General features: G+C 39.9%; 1 pseudogene; it reads right to left on the reverse strand.

Moving 5' to 3' along the window:
• Positions 1 to 3,121: 3,121 nt before the first annotated feature.
• Positions 3,122 to 3,810, reverse strand: LOC102894962 (annotated as a pseudogene).
• Positions 3,811 to 16,976: the final 13,166 nt, after the last annotated feature.

The raw sequence follows: 16,976 nt of genomic DNA on the forward strand, positions 1-16,976 counted from the left end.
CGCTTTTTTTTTTAAGACTAAATTGGGCTTTTTTGATATCTACATCTCCATGCCAGTCACTGCCCGGGGGCAGGGCTGAGGATCTACCCAAAAGAAAGCTGCTAGTGAATGCTGGAACTAGCCAAACAATGTTCACTGCAGCAACGAATCATCAGCCTATGCTGTGAAACCAGTGTTCTCCAAAGTGGGGTGCAGGGTTCTCAGAGGGCATGAGAAAAGAATATTATGTGTTTTTACTTATTTTTAACCTAAAAACAGAAATTGACTTTGCAAATATGTAGGTAGACTCTGGTGCCTATATTTGGTCTGCTATGTCAGACAGTCATGAGTTACAGCCCATTGCCAGGTAGCATGAGGAGAGAGAGTGGGTGTTCTCCCACACAGAGGGGCTGACAGCAGCTAGTTCCCTTTAACATATTGTGATATACCACAGGGTGCCCACCAAATTTGATTTACATATTATACTATCTAGTTTTAACTAAACTAGATGAAAAATATTTCAGCTACAAAACCAAAAATTGAGGATAAAACTTTTTTCCTATTAATTAAGAAAAGGGCAGAGCTGACATGTTTCCTGCTTCTGCAAAGAACTGGCTGCCTGCCACATTAGCAAGGCAAAAACAATGACTCAATCAGATGTGACAGTAAGTCAGTCAAAAAATTCAAAACTAACAATAAGGCTATTTGAAATAGAGATTTGCATTTATTATTATTAGTGATATCTTCATCTTAAATATGCTTTGAGATATCCGTTAAAAATACTTAGAATTTAGCAAGAACTTTAGAAACCAGGCATCCAAAATGTAAAGACAAATACCTACTTTTTTTGGTGGGGTGGCGGGGGGACGCAATGCTTGAAAATATGCAATAGTCAATTCAGTACTTTAGAAAATTTCACTCGATTTAATATTAAATGTTTAGAGACTTCTTTTTAGGTTTCTTACTTAATGGCAAAAGATATACCTTTTGGAGAAACAATTGTCTTCCTGCTCTAATCAGGAATAGAAGGAGCAGTACATGGAAAACAACACCATGACAAGCTAAAATGTATTCTTTAGTCAGCATACACCATTGAAATTGGCAAAAAAAATTTAAAATATATCTGAAGATTAACAGGAAAAACAGGTATTAGAGCAAATTACACAATGCAGATGGGCTATACAGAGAACAAAAATATAGATGTTTCAAATATTTCTTGGTTTATTATAGTGGCTAGAACCTGTTTCAATAATGAAATAAACCAAGAACTGCTTTATTTGTGAGCAACTAAGGAAAGCTATATTGGAAAAGATACATTCTTAATAATAAATTCCTTCTTTAAATAAAGTAACATTTTCTGGAAGAATTGTGTAGTGAAGCCACAAAGGAATGGCTGTTTTAAGTGGATTGGAAATATTCAGGGTAAAGTTGCACAGTCACCCTCACACATGGAACTCTTGGCTGCACCATTCACAAATGAGCTACTGCAGCGAAGACACTGAAGCCAGAGCATTTTATAGAAAGTCACTGATGTGGTTAATTTTATAAATGGACATGTAGCAGAATATTTGTAATAGTTATGATATGGGAAGTGACTATGAAAATACACTATAGCACATTGAGGCTTACAAATGATCTTGAGACAGAGGCAGCAAATGTCGAACTTGAAAACACAAATTTTTCTTTGACATAAAGATGGCAGTTCCAAATTTGCTATCTTTTTATATGATAACAAGTAGACTGCTACCTATTAGTTAAAAAAAATAATCCACACACGATCTACCACTTCAGTGAAAGTTTGTGATGCTAATAATGAATCAGAAAATAATAGCTTTTAAAAAAGTGTGCCGTGAAGAAAATATTTTGAAATTGGATCCTTGGAAATGTTCAGCATTAGATGATTTTGTTGTTTAAAACAATAAAGGTGTGGCACCCATAAAAACTCATATATGCACATTTAAAAAATTTCGACAAAATTTTCTAACCTACTTAAAAGCCTTCCAACAAAGAGTTCTAGTGGTTTATTTACTTATTTATGAAAAATATAAAAATGTAACAAGTTTCAATTCTTTTGAAGAACAAATAATTTCTGGAGCAGACGGAAATTTAGTAGCCAAATTTTGACTGAAACTTTTGCATGATTGGTTTACAGAACTGAAAAATGAATGCTGTAATTTTATGAGTGAGCCTATACTGCACATCTTCCATCTAGATCTACATATATTTGGATGTATTAGTCAGCGAGGGCTGCCATACAAAATACCAGACTGGTTGGCTTACATACCGACCATATTTTTGCACAGTTCTAGGGGCTGCAAGTCCAAAGTCAAGGTGCTAGCAGGGTTGGTTGAGATGTCTGTCCTTGGATTGCAGACAACCCCCTCCTCATTGAGTCCTCACATGACCTTTTCTCTGTGTGCGTGCATCCCTCTTCCTCTTTTTATAGGGACACAGTCCAATCACAGTACTCCATCCTTCTCACCTCATTTAACCTTAATTACTTCATGAAAGGCCCTGTTTCCAAATACAGCTATATTGGGGGTTAGGACTTCAACATGAATTTTGGGTAAACACAATGCAGTCTATAACAGTGAGTTATCTTTTTCTCTTCTGTAGTCATAAAAGTGAATATAAAAAAAAACTCGACTGAGAATCAGATCTTCAACTCTATCATAAAACGTTAAGCAAATATTTCTAAATGAAATAAAAATATTATGTTCACTAAGTTTATTATTTTTCCCTTGAGAGCAAAAGGTTTTTGACCATTAACAAGTAAACTGAAGTGTTTTTAGTTGTTGCTTATTTTATCTTTATCTTGTTACTTTATATTTTGTGTATGTTTTATAACGTGCATAATATATTAGTCCATCGTTGCTGGTGGGGTTATGCCACCATACAGTCTGAAGACCACCACTACAGAAAAGAAAATTTCACATTTAGGTCAAAAGAACAGTTCTAGAATTGAGTACAATATTTATTATTGTTAATCATTAACAATATTGATAATATTGTTAATATTATCGTGACATTAATCACATTCATTGTGTCATTTTGTTTAATCATTGAGAGCACCTGTGATAGGAAGCTTTCATCAGCAACTCGGAGAAATAAAGTATTTATTAAATATTCATTCGTGTGTTTATTGACTTACACAGAGCAACATATTTATTTATTTAGGCGGAGGAAGTCTATTTTATTGAATGATTGATCTATGTAATCGCCAAGGCCACTATGCACAGGTAAGAGAGGTGGAGCTTTGTTTCTTGGTCTCTTTTTCCGTGCTCAGTCTTGACGATTTCCTCCTTGGCCTGGAGCCACTCTCCACGGTGCTTGTGTGCTTCCTTGATCTTAGACCTGCAGGCCTCAGCCTGGTCAGCCAGAAGTTTCTTGCGAGCCTCGTTTGCCTTCAACTTGTGGATGTGTTCCATGAGAATCCGCTTGTTCTTGAACACGTTGCCCTTCACTTTCAGGTGTGGGCTGTGATGCATGAGGCTATCAATCTTAGATTCGCCGTATCTTCTGAGCAGTCAGTGAAGAATTCTCTCCCTCCTCATCCAGGTTACCTTCTCAGGCATTCAAGGACTGGCAGTGCCCTGTCGCTTACCTATGCCCCTATGCCTGCCCTTCCTGCGAGCCAAGGTGTTTTTCTGGCATTGAGCTTGGAAACGGACAGTCACAGACTCTTGGATGATGAGTCTATCTTTGATCAGCTTCCATATCTGCTGATGGGAATTCACATTAGCAATTTCATTGGTCTCTTGGGGGTCCAACCAGACTTTTTTTGCCACAACGTAGGACACTGGAGGTAAGCCTCTTCTGAAACCTGAGCATACTATGAGCGACATATGATTTCAACGTATGCCTGTCCTGCCCTGTGCTAACTCCACACAATCCCCTCAATTAATTTCTGAACATTCTGTAAATTAGTAGTATAAAATTTCATATTATATTCATGGAACTATGATTTATGATAATCTACTTATCACAAGCTTGGCAGGCCAATTAATTTGAATAAATAAAGGAATTTCATATCATGAAATCCTCTTGATATTCAGTACATATCTATTCCTTTTGCAGCCAGCATGCTTTCACCTTGCTTCTGGTAACCATATCCACTTTCCCTCTAGAATACGATTCCTCTTTCACTCTTTATCTGTGTGCTCTACTTCACTCTAGAAGTAAAGCAATGATCTAGGGTAAGCCAATCACTGCATTTTATTCCCCTGGACACAGTTCAGGAGTAGGCATCTGACAAGTCAGGACAATAGGGCCAATGAGATCCAATTCCAAGATTTTTGTTCTACCCATCAGGAAAACCAACCCTCCTTCCACTGGCTTGAGTACAAGATAATGTGAGTCTGAAGCTGCAGGGGGCACCTCCTGGGGCCTGAGATACTACCAGCTCTGCAGAGGCTGAGCCAAGAGGTGGAGCCCAATTTTATCATCAGAGCCTCAAACTGAGCTGGACCTGATTAGCCCCAGACTTTTTAGCTTTGTTTCCTGCTTGTTTTTGTTAAAGCATCTTAGATTGGGTTTTTTGGTCACAATTGAAAAAAATTCCAACTGATCATCAAGCCATAAATATAATTACAGAGTGTTTAAAACAATAAAATAGCATAAATAAATACAACAATCTTTTAAGCCTAATATTTGTAAGAGCTATGAATCATCAAAGCTGGGAAAAGGAAATTATTTTCTCAAACACTTGCAGAAAAACAGATGTTCTATCCACTGCACCAAGCTGCCTCCTCCATTTCCCAGCCTGCTAGAGACCTGGGGATGTGTATTATTTAAAGACACCTTTAATACAAGTGACTAAACTCGATTCATACTAGCTTAAGCCAAGAGGAAACTTATTGGCTAGTTAGAGTACATGGAGTTGAAGGAAGAGCTACACAACTAAGGTCTCAAAGACTTGAATGAGATTATGGTAGGCTAAAAAAAAAGTGTTCCCTCCATCCCCACCAAGATTTAATCACTTCCTAATCTCTGGAACCTACAAATGCTACTTTATATGTAAATGAGTGAACATGCTATTACATGACAAAGACGTGATTAAGTTAAGGATCTTGAGAGGAGGAGCTTATCCTGGATTAACCAGGTGAGCCCTAAACGCATCTTTGAATAAGAAAGGCAGAAGGATAATAGACACAGAGGAGAAGAGACACACCCTGAGAAAGCACATGAACTTGGAGGCAGAGATTGGAGTGCTGTGGCCACAAGCCAAGGAGCAGCCTGGAATGCTGGCAGTCACCAGAAGCTGGAAGAGGCAAGGAACAGATCCTCCCCCAGAGCCTCCATAGGGAGCACTGTCCTACTGACACCTTGATTAGTCTTCCGACCTCCAGAACTGGGAGAGAAGAAATTCCTGTTATTGTAAGCCATTAATATATTTTAATTATACTAAATTTTACATTAATATTTTATGGGAGCCCCAGGAAATGACGAATATAGGACGCAATGCCGTAAGTTTTTGATTTCACTGTCTCTCTTTCATCAGACTCTCAGCTTATCCTGCAGCTTTAGGTTCTCTCTATGTCTGAGGAGATGGCTAGTACAAGTCCTCAAATTGCTTCCTGCTAGCTTTGGAACCCCAGCAAGAAGAGAGCGTTTATTTTCCCAAGGTCCATATATCCATCCCAGGGAAGAATTCTGATTAGTCCTTTTTGTGTCATGTGCCCTCCCCGTCTGGCCAGAAAAAACATATTGCCAAAGCAAAAGTCCAGTGGTTGGCTGGGTCATATACCACCTTCCCCATAGCAGGCAGCATGCTGCTTCACGAACAGCTTCACGAACCACACGATATTGAGAGGAGGTTTTTCCAAATAAGGAACACTGGGCAAACTAAAACTGCAAGGAAGTTGGCCAGATTCCTGGGCTCTTTCCCACCTTGGGACACCAGAAGAATAGAATTGTCCCAGGGACATAGGACATTGGTTAGGTAGGGGTTCCCCTGAGAAGACCCTGGGGATAGGGATTTTCATGGCCAGAGCCCAACACTGAAGAGAGCCTTTCCTCCCTCTCTGGCCTCTTCATTTCAACCTCTTAACCTCCCCTTCCCTCTTAGTTTCCCTCCCCCCAGTACCCTTCCTTTGTCTTTCTCTCTTCTCTCCCAGCTCCTACACTTGGGAGAAGAAGCAGGATGCTAACGCACCAGCCTTGGGCTTTGCAGAAAGCAGGTAATGCTTTTTTTCCCCACTGAAAAGAAAATGCCTTCCCCTGCCTACTTTTGGTAGAACGCTCTGTTATCAGCATAATCACTGACATTTATCATAAAACCTCACTGACCGAGATTCTCTCAGGGACTGGCTGCTCCCCAGGAGTAAACCAGACTCTTTTGAGCAATGACAGGGCTTCTTTCAGATGCTCAGGTATTATGTTTAATGCGCCGGCAAAATCTAAAAATGGAAGTGAATAAATGCAGCTTGTTAAAGGAACTGACCTGCACACGAAGGTCACGCAGTAGAAGAATTTGGCTCATTAAGAATGTGTGAAAGTGGCAGAAAATGCTCATTTCTACTGACTTTTCATGGTAAACATTAACCTGGTAATACCGCTGAGAGTGAGCCTACCAGAGATGCTGCTTGGAAGCCCCCTCCAGTTGGGTCTGTCCCCCTGACGGCTCCTCTTTGCCCTCATCAAATTTTTAGTCACTTATGGCTACTTACTTTCCTTTTAAAAGTCCAGAATTCTGGTATGCACTGGACAGAGAAAGCTGACTCTTTCAAGTTACTACCTTAAATAGCTGTAATGGATGTATGAGGGTGGGGGATGTAATATCTTTGCAAGGAATAGACTTATAATTTCTTTTTTCAATGTAAGGAATGGTGCTACTCCAATGTGAATGAAAATATATGGACCCAACTGACTGTGTATTGGGGGTCCCCAAGACCACTCACTCCCAGTTAAAGAAAGTTGACTCTTTCAAGTTACTGCCTTAAATAGCTGTAATGGATGTATGAGGGTGGGGGATGTAATATCTTTGCAAGGAATAGACTTATAATTTCTTTTTTCAATGTAAGGAATGGTGCTACTCCAATGTGAATGAAAATATATGGACCCAACTGACTGTGTATTGGAGGTCCCCAAGACCACTCACTCCCAGTTTCCATGATTCACAAGGATTCATGTGAGTGGTCACGTAACTGTGCTCACAATGATAATTTATTACAGTGAGAGGATACAATGCAAAATCAGCAAAAGGAAAAGGCACATGGGGCAAAGACCAGAGGAAACCAGGTACAAGCTTCCAAGAGTCCTCTCCCAGTGGATGCATTTAACTCCTCTAGCCACAAATCGAGACATGAGTGAAATGTTGTCTACCAGGGAAGCTCATTAGGGACTGTGTGCCCAGGGGTTTTACTAGGGACTGGTCATCTTGACAGTCTCTGTCCAGTGCATACCAGAATTCCGGACTTTTAAAAGGAAAGCAAGTGTTCAGCATAAGCCATACCGTTTGCACAGTTTAGGCACTATAAGCCATTCTCATCATTTCTGGGAATGGTGGGAATCCTGAAATTCAAGTTTCCTGATGCCAGTCATGGACCAACCTTGTATTAGGGTTTCTAAGGATGGCGCTCTCAGGCCTTATGTGTTAACTCTTTAATTCCTACAATTTACCAGTAGCCATAGCATTTCCTGCATTGAAGAAAACTTTGAGTGATAAAACAGAACTTAGTAAATATAAATTGGGAGATACACCATGAAGTCTCAAATGTTTGTCATGTCCCTAGGATGACATGTGTTTATCCTGCTATCCTGGCCCTTAACGATGGAACAAGGGATTTCTCCTGGAGTCAAAAGCTAAGATGTATGGTTGGACATAATTAAGACCAAGAGTCACTGAGTCTGACGAATAAGGGGAGCTCTGTAGTAGAGTGGGGGGGCGGGTGACAAACTGATCCAATCCACTGTCTTTGGAAGAATAAATGCTAGCTGACGAAAGGGAAAGTGGGTGACTAGGGTTCAGACTGAATGAGAACAATGTTGAGTTATGGTTTCAGATCTCTTGAAGCCAGGTCTGCTCAATCTTGGAAGTCTATGGCCAACATGGAGATAATGCCTCCTGGCTCACATTTTAAATCCTTGCAATAAACACATTTTTTCACTAATAGGGGTATTTTTCCAAGCAGCCGGAAAGAAGCTAGCTAACCACAGGGGTAAATATTCCCTTTACAAAGGAATTCAGCAACTAAAATGAGAATCGTTCTACTAGAAGACATCCAAAGAAACTTGAAAGAGTATAGTTTAGGCCAATAACAGGAAGTAGTACCTTACACTGCAAAAAGGAAGTTTCAGAACATATTCTACTTCTTTGAAAAAAAAACCACAAGTAGGCTTAACAAAGTTTTGAAAATTATCTGCACAGTTGAATCATAAGGAGTTTTGGGAAAAGCTCGATATGTTGAAACTATTTCATCTCCTATGAGATGGGTAGCAGGAAAGAGAGTGACAGTCTCTTATAACATAACTGGTGTCCTTGGCACATACAGCCTCACTGCAGGATGAACACAGGATGGTCTGGAGCAAGGGTTCTCTTGATGAGGCAGCCAGAAGGGGCTGTGATGTTGAGAGTAATCCCTAAACCAGCCAAAGCATCCTGATGGGCTCAGTGGGAGGTAATATTCAACCCTTGTATCCCAATCAGGTTCAGAGGCAGGAGTCTAGTGTATTTATCAATTTGTCTGTAGATTAAATATATCACAAGAGTCACAATTTGGGGACTCTGCAAGGAGGAGAGTAATTAGAAGTATACTCCATGGGCACTGCTTAACCCAGAATGTCCTTATGAAAGGCCCCTCAGAACACGCAGTTAGTGTGGGGGAATGCATCATCTGAAATCTGGCTAAGCACTTCATAGACTCCCATTGACATGTTGTTGGCTGAGGCAGGGCCGTGATTACAAAGAATGGTTTCATTCCAACACCAACACCTTCTTAAGGAAAGGATAACCTCCCTTTATCTGGCATGTGACCTTTTAGTTGATCTTGAAGTATTTGGGGCTGTTCAGAGATAGTGCTAAATGGCTCAAGAATACTTAGTCTGTGATGATAGTTCCCTAGTGAACTTCCTGCAGTAAAAGTGATAAGGGTTGTCTGAGACTATCTGCTTTTAGTATTAGGAACGTTTCCATCTTTTGTTATTAAAAATAGGCTCTGGTTTTCTTTCTCTATAGGCAGAGGGGGAAATGAATAGCTTCCATAAGTATTCAGGGCATGGTTATGATTTTGAATAGAGTAGTGGTTAAAACTACAGGTTCTGGGGTATTAGAATCCTGCAACTTACTAGTTACCTAAGTTCTTTGCTTCTTTGTTTCTTCTGTAAAATGTGAATAATAACAACAGCAACAATAACAACAACAGCAACAATAATAATATCACACAGGACTTTTACGGGAATGAGATTGAGTAACGGATGTAAAACACCTAGCATAGTATCCAGCACAGAGTGAGCACTCAATTACTACTAGCTATTTATTTAACTATTTTATGTTTTCGAAGGTAGTGAATTCTGTATTTGATTGTTCCTAAAACTTCCAGTATCAGAATTCCAACACTGGAAGTGGTCAAGAGCAGAACATTTTGTAGACATTTAGCAAGGGGAGATTGACTGCAAAATGTAGTAGACCTTTGGCAGTTGTGGATTTCAGTTTTTGCAGTTTCAGCTATTTTTATACAACCTCAAGGGGTCATGATATGGTATATTTTATTCATATATGTCTCACCTTAATCCGAAAAGGATATAAAAGTAGTCAGGATGTAGGAGGATCGTTTTGAATACCCACCCAGCCATGTCCTCCCCTGAGAACTGTACTACTCCTCCCCCAAAGAGATGGACCCCAGAGCTGGTATTGTGCCTGGTGACCCCACATCACAGCTAGCTGGATACCTGTCCCCGGGAGAGCCAATTTGGGGTGTGAGTCAAGCCAATTTTGTCTCCTGGATTGTTCTTGTTTTCAGGACATAGATGAAGAAGAAATTGAGGATCACATATCATGATAGGTACAATTTATTTTTTTTACAAATGGTTCAGGAAAAAAGGTGTATATATTAGAGAAAGCAAGCAAACATCACAGAGTTATAACAATTGGTAAATCTAATTAAAAGATACACAAGTGTTTAATGTGCTATTCTTTCAATTTTTCTTTGGTTTAAAATCTTAAAAGTTTTATGAGCCGAGGACCTGAACAGACACTTCTCCCTAGAGGACATACAAATGGCCAAGAAATATATGAAAAGATGCTCGACATCACTAGCTATTAGGGAAATGTAAATCAAAACCACAATGAGATACCATCTCACACCCGTTAGAATAGCTATAATCAACAGGACAAGTAATAACAAATGCTAGAGAGGATGTGGAGAAAATGGAACCCTGGTGCACTCTTGGTGGGATTGCATACATTGCGTGGGACTGCAAATTGGTACAGCCACTATGGAAAACAGTATGGAGATGCCGCAAAAAACTAAGAATTGATCTACCATATGATCCAGCAATCCCTCTACTGGGTATTTACCCTAAAGACTTGAAAACACATATACAAAAAGATACACGCACGCTGATGTTTATAGCAACATTATTCACAGTGTCTAGGACATGGAAGCAACTGAAGTGTCCTACAATAGATGATTGGCTAAAGAAGCTGTGATACATATATACAATGGTATATTACTCAGCCACAAGAAGAGATGAAATACTGCCATTTGCAGCAACATGGATGGACCTCGAGATACTAATGATAAGAAAACTTAGATGGGATAAAGGGGGTCAAATATGTGGTGACAGAAAGAAATCTAACTATGGGAAGTGAACACACAGTGTAAACACATATATATATATACCTTACTGTTAAAGTGTACAGCTGAAACTTATGGGATTTCATTAACCAATGTCACCATTAAAAAAATAATAATAAAACAAACAAACAAATTGTGAAAAAAATCTTAAAAGTTAGAAAGAGACTTTAATGAAAAATTGAAAGTCCTACTAAAAAGATTAAACAAAACAAAACAAAACTCCTTGAGTTAGAAATTAGCTCCAGAGCCTCTAGCCATCTCTCCTAAACTTTGAGCTGAGAAACTGCATGTTAACCTTGTGTGAAGGAGCTAAGCACACACAAAAGAGAAAGCTTTACTTCAGGGAGACACTAGAGAAGCAGAGGCCCAGAAACATGCAGAGAGTAGACAGCCCGAGATCCTGGGAAATGAGGAGCTTAGGCTGGATTCCTGGTCTCCTGGTTCTGGTTCCAGTGGCCTGTTTCAGGTGTAAGGACTGGCTTTTTTTCCTGCCTTATGGAGGACCATGCGATACCCTGGTGTTCTTCTATTAAATTCTTGTAAAAATAATTTTGCTGGTAATAGCTTGAGTTGTTCTGGTCCTTGTGAACAAGTGGACTTGGATCGTACCCCCTGGCCAACCTCTGGTGACAGGTACACTGAGGCACGTATGGGACTCTTCTGAGTTGATGAGTGAAATGAGTAGCTCAGCTAGAGATTGTGTCTAGCAGACTGCTAGCAACTGCATCTCAATGGAGTGTGTAGGACCTGAAATACAAGTATTAACAGGAAGCATGATTATCAGTTATACTTTACAGCTTTAAAGAGGGTAAATCATATGTGCAGTGGGAGCATATTCCTCAGGACATGAGGTGGGGTGGGGCTTGGGGGAAGAACATTCTTCCCTTTTCTGTGCTGAACTTGAGTCCTATCCATAGCCTCCTTCTATGGTGGAGTTTGCTCACTGAGTTCATTGTTTTCTTTCTTTTCTTCTGGTTAAGTGTATTGGGGAGGATATGCTCTAACCCTGGGTCATTACCACTGATGCACGCCTGGAATCTCTAAAGACGTCCCCCCTACCCTCTGGCCCTGTGGGGCTTCTGCTGGCCCACCTGCTCTTAGAGTCTAGATCTGCTGCCTGGGTGCACAGAGACTCTGAGGCAGCTTCTGGCCTCTTGGCCCATACCCTCTCAAGGGCCAGACCATTCGACTGGGTGACCCCTGTCTCACTGGTGTGCAGTCTTACTACTCCCTGGGCTCAAATCACCCCAACAGATTCTGAGAGCTCTGTTTACCTTCCTCCCTAGCTTGTGTAAGGGCACAGGGTCATCTCAGGTCTCCTAGGTGACATTCTCTCTTCCCTCTGTGCAACCCTGGAATGGAGGACCAGATCTTAGACCCCTCCTGGAATTCCTCTCTATCATTTGTGGCACTTTTTCTTTTAAAACTTACGTGTTGTATTCTCACTAGAGTAGCTGCATGGAAATAGTTTATTTTCTTGTTTTCTTCAATTACTAAATAACCAGAACTAACAAAGAGAGACTTTCTATGTTGCTCTTTTAGAAACATGGGATTCACAATTTAATAATATATAAGCTGGCATGATTTTATGCCCTGAATCATTTTGGGTATTAGCTTTTGATATCTAAAGATCAAGCTTTTTTGGATCTCAAAACTCTTTTTTCTTGCAAAGCTTATTTTGAAACCCAAAAGCTAAAACTGACTGCTTTGTTATTTGCATTTTGTTGTAACAAACCTACCCCAAGGCAATGACAATCAAGTCTAGGTCAAACCGGGAGATTGGTCAAGGGATATAAGAAAGTGTGAGATGGGTAAGAATAGAACAAACACATCAGGTTATATTACTCACTCTATAAGCCAATATAGTGTTCATGAATTTGGGGGTTTAAATAGACCCCCAAGTTTCCCTTGCCAGTGTCAAGGCTCTCCTCTCCTGACAGGCACAAGATTTTTCCTTGCCAAGATTCTACTATGTGGGAACGTCTCAGGGACCCAAAACATGCGTTGAATGGGGCAACCTCAACAATCTCAACTAAGCTTGGGGTAGGAGATAGCAAGCAGCCTCTAAGTCACTGAAACAGGTTTCATAGAAATCACACATAGCAAAGAGTATTCATTCCTAGGCAAGCTCCTTAAATCCTCAAATAAAGCCAATTTGTTTTTATTTATATACTCAAATAGACTCAGTTATCAAATTTCTAGGCTATATTGGGGTTGGTAAGTGACATGTTGTATACTGCAAACAGTAAGACAAACTGTTGATAGCATGATAGCAGTGGAAGAATCAGAAGTACAACAAAAACGAAGTATAAACATTTAAAACATCAATGCCATCCAGGGACTTTAGTGTAAAGATAACATGTCTTAAATTTCTCGTGTGTTCCTGTAACTAGTATTATAATTGATCAGTGTCTTAGAACTCAGTGAGCATTCAGAGGAATTTAAACCAAGTATGAAAAGTGGAATTTATAATTTAATAATATGACTTAATAATAATAGTGTGACATGATTTTATGCCCTGAGTATTTTGGAGGCATTAACTTTTGATAACTAAAATCCAAGATTTTAGATCTCCACACTCTTTTTTTCCCCCAAAGACCGTTATGGGCTAAATTGCCCCCCCAACACTCGTATGTAGAAGCCCTAATCCCCAGTACCTCAGAATGTAATTGTATTTGGAGGTAGGGCCTGTGAAGAGGCGACTGAGTTAAAATGATGCTATAAAGATGGCACTAATACAGACTGACTGGTATTCTTATAAGAAGAGATTAGGACACAGAGAGACTGAGTGATGTATCCATACAGAGAAAAGACCAAGTGAGGGCACAGTGACAAGAGGAGAGAGGCCACAGAAGAAACCCAAACTGCTAGCACCTTGATCTTAGACTTCCAGCCTCCAGAGACTGAGAAAATAAGCCATCCAGTCTGTGGTTTTCTGATATGGCAGCCCTAGCAAACAAATACAAAGGCTGTTCTGAAACCCAAATACTAAGAACCATCATCTTCGTTATCTTCATTCTACTGAAAAAAAAACGCCCAGCTGAGGCTTTATAATTTAGTCTTAGAGCAGTCTAGTGGTTTTTCCAAGGTCTTCAGGAAGACAGAAATTAACCCCAGTGCTCTCCCCTCTGGGCATGCAGCTTGGGGTAGCAGAAAAGACATAAGGCTTCAGGTTCAAATCTAGGCCCTGCCGCTTAGAAGATGGGCTACAGTTTACAATCTCCTTCACTTCTCTGAGCCTTGGTTTGCTCATTTACAAAACACAGACGAGTTGTGCAAATTACATGAGATGACATTTGAGTTGCATATGTCAAATACCTACCTAGCACAGGCCTGGCACATAATAGGCAGGTCACAAATATAGTTCTATTATTATTTCTATTCGCCTTATCATGACCTTAAACCATCAGTAAAAGAATAAACTGTGTTTTGTATTCTCTGTTAAAGAAGGGGGGAAATATGTTATTTTTAAAATAGATATTTAGCATTACGTGACAAACCTCAAACATCTTGCGGGTTAAGGGGTTGAGTATTAGGTATTCAGGATGCTGAATTATCCAGAACTATTCTCCAAAGAATTCAGTGTAAACCTTTTGTGTTCCCTGACATGTTTTCAATTCCTATTCTCTATTTTTAGTTGTCTACTCCAAGGACCCCAGTATGCCTCATGGCTTCTCAGAATCCTTCAGGATTTTTAAAAAATGTATTTTATTTTTTTCTGATTTTCTGAAATGTCTATAATGATGATGTATTAATTTTAAAACAAGGGGGAAAAAAATCATAAAATCTACCAAGAGGTTAGGTAAGAGAAGTACACAATGAATTCAGTCATTTTGTCATTGCTGAACCTCAATGGAAGGCGTTTAAGTGAGCGATAGTGACAGATGCCAGAGTACAAGCATGGGTGGAGGGGTGACTGAAAGTGAGGAAGTAAAGATGCATTCAGATGAAAGTGTGAAAATGGAGCTGGATTTGGGGAAACCTTTTTTCAGATGGGAGACTACTTAGATGTATTTATAGGTGGGGAGGAAGTAGCTCTTGGAGAAGGAAAGATTACAAAAATACAAACAGGAGAGCAAGGCCTGTTCCTGTCAGTGTCACTCCAGGAAAAGTTCTTCACCCTGTCGATGACAATTGGTTCTGGTTTCCACACTTTTAAGCCAACCTCATAGTCTTCTCTTGGAGATACCAGCCCCAGCTAGCTGTCCCTCTGTCCTCAGAGATCTGAGTTCCAGTTTGGTGGGTCCCTCGTCTGAGCTCCTGGAGATACCAACACTGACACGCAGCCTCCAAGTCTGGGCTGCATCACAGCAGGTCTTCATCTCTAAGCTCCTATATTCTAATAACCCAACCTCTTCCCTTTTCTTCATCCCTAGGGATGGTAGTTGCTTCCTGCAATTCTATGTTACCTAGTGCTCCCCTTTTACCTTTTAGTCCCCAATAGCTCCTTAATTAATTTCTTTAGTTAAATTCTTTCTGTAAAAAATAACTGGTGTGGTTTTTGTTTTCTTGACTGAATCCTTACTATAGAGTCACTTTATTAGTTTGCTGTAGCAAATTACCCCCAAATTGGGTGGTTTAAATAACAAAAATTTGTTTCATAGTTCTTCAGGAGGCTAGAAGTCTGAAATCAAGGTGTTGGCAGGGTTGGTTCCTTCTGAGGGCCGTATTTACCTCATGACTCCTCGTACAGTCTTCCTTCTATGTGTATCTGTCTCCAAATGTCCCCCTTTTATAAGGACACCAGTCGTATTGGATTAGAGCTCACCCTAATGACCTCACTTTAACTTGATACCTCTCTAAAGATCCTCTCTCCAAATAAGGTTGCATTCTGAGGTACTGGGGGTTATGACTTTGACGTACAAACATTGCAGGGAGTGGGGAGGACACAATTCAATCCGTAACAGCTGCCTTCAGCATGATGAACGGCAATGGGAGAAAACTGAGTGTTTAAGTTTTGATTAGCTCCATGTCCTTGGGCAAGTAGCTTAATCTCTCAAAGCCTCAATTTTTATCCTCTATGAAATGTATATAATAATTTCTACTTCAATGATTTAAATTAGATAATATTTTAAAAACCTCAATTCTACTCTCTTTTCTTTTTCTTTCTTTTTTTTTTTTCTTGGTATTTTTCTAGGAGAAGATAAATGTGTTGCTCCTTCTTCCTCTTCTCACTCTATTATTCTTACCTAGTTTACATGGAGAGATAGTGTTTGGTTGCTCATGACTGACTCTGAGACTTGACTGACAAAGGCTGTACTGACCACTATAAATTCACTCTCCACTAACAGCTCTCTGCAAACCGTCATTCTTACTCAAGTGATGTCATTAGGGCTTCCACCCAGCCTCCCTTTGCTCTGTAACTCATTTCTCTGCTTCTTTTGGCATGATCTGGGTGTGCCTCTTTTAGAGACCCCACTTTCCCAAACAAGCCTTGGCCAAGTTCCTTGCTGCTAACCACTCCCCTGCCTCTCAGGGGAGAGTGCTTTTCCACAAACGACTTTGTTTAAAAATTCTTGTTCCTGGAAGCTAACAAGCTGTGAGTTGCTTTAAATGTAATGGTTACCTATGAACAGCACAGCTAAACAGAGTCATGTAAAATGCAGTATTTTGAAACAGAAGAGTGTTGTTTAAACGAGATTTTGAATAGTTTTTTTTCCCCATGTAGTGATACATTGAGAGACCTCAGTGAAGCCTATATTATATAATATTTTGAAAAGAAATGAAATTTTTAGAGTGGTGTGATGATTAATGTTATGTATCAACTTGACTGGGCCCTGGAGTGCCCAGATATTTGGTCAAACATTATTCTGGATGTTTCTGTAAGGGTACTATCGGCATCGAATATGTAGAGTTTAGAAATGCTGCTAAATGAACATCCTGCAATATACAGGAGAGCCCCCCACAACAAAGACTATCCAGCCTAAAATGTCAGTAATGCCCTGCTCTAGACACTTTGACTTACTGACCTCATTCCTGCCCATGGCATCAACTACTTTCCTTAATTCCAGTCCAGAAAAACCTCCCGAGCTCTGCCTTACACAACCAGTGGCTTAACAGAGACTTTTACTTGGAGATCTCAAAGGCTCCTCAAAACATGTCAAAAGCCCATCTTCATTCTCAATCGTTCAACAAATGTAAATAAGCACTTATTATGTGATAGGCACTATACTGGTGATGAAAATATAGGAGTAAAGAAGA

Source organism: Pteropus alecto, unplaced genomic scaffold, assembly GCF_000325575.1.
Source record: "Pteropus alecto unplaced genomic scaffold, ASM32557v1 scaffold251, whole genome shotgun sequence".
NCBI classification, from domain to species: Eukaryota; Metazoa; Chordata; class Mammalia; order Chiroptera; family Pteropodidae; genus Pteropus; species Pteropus alecto.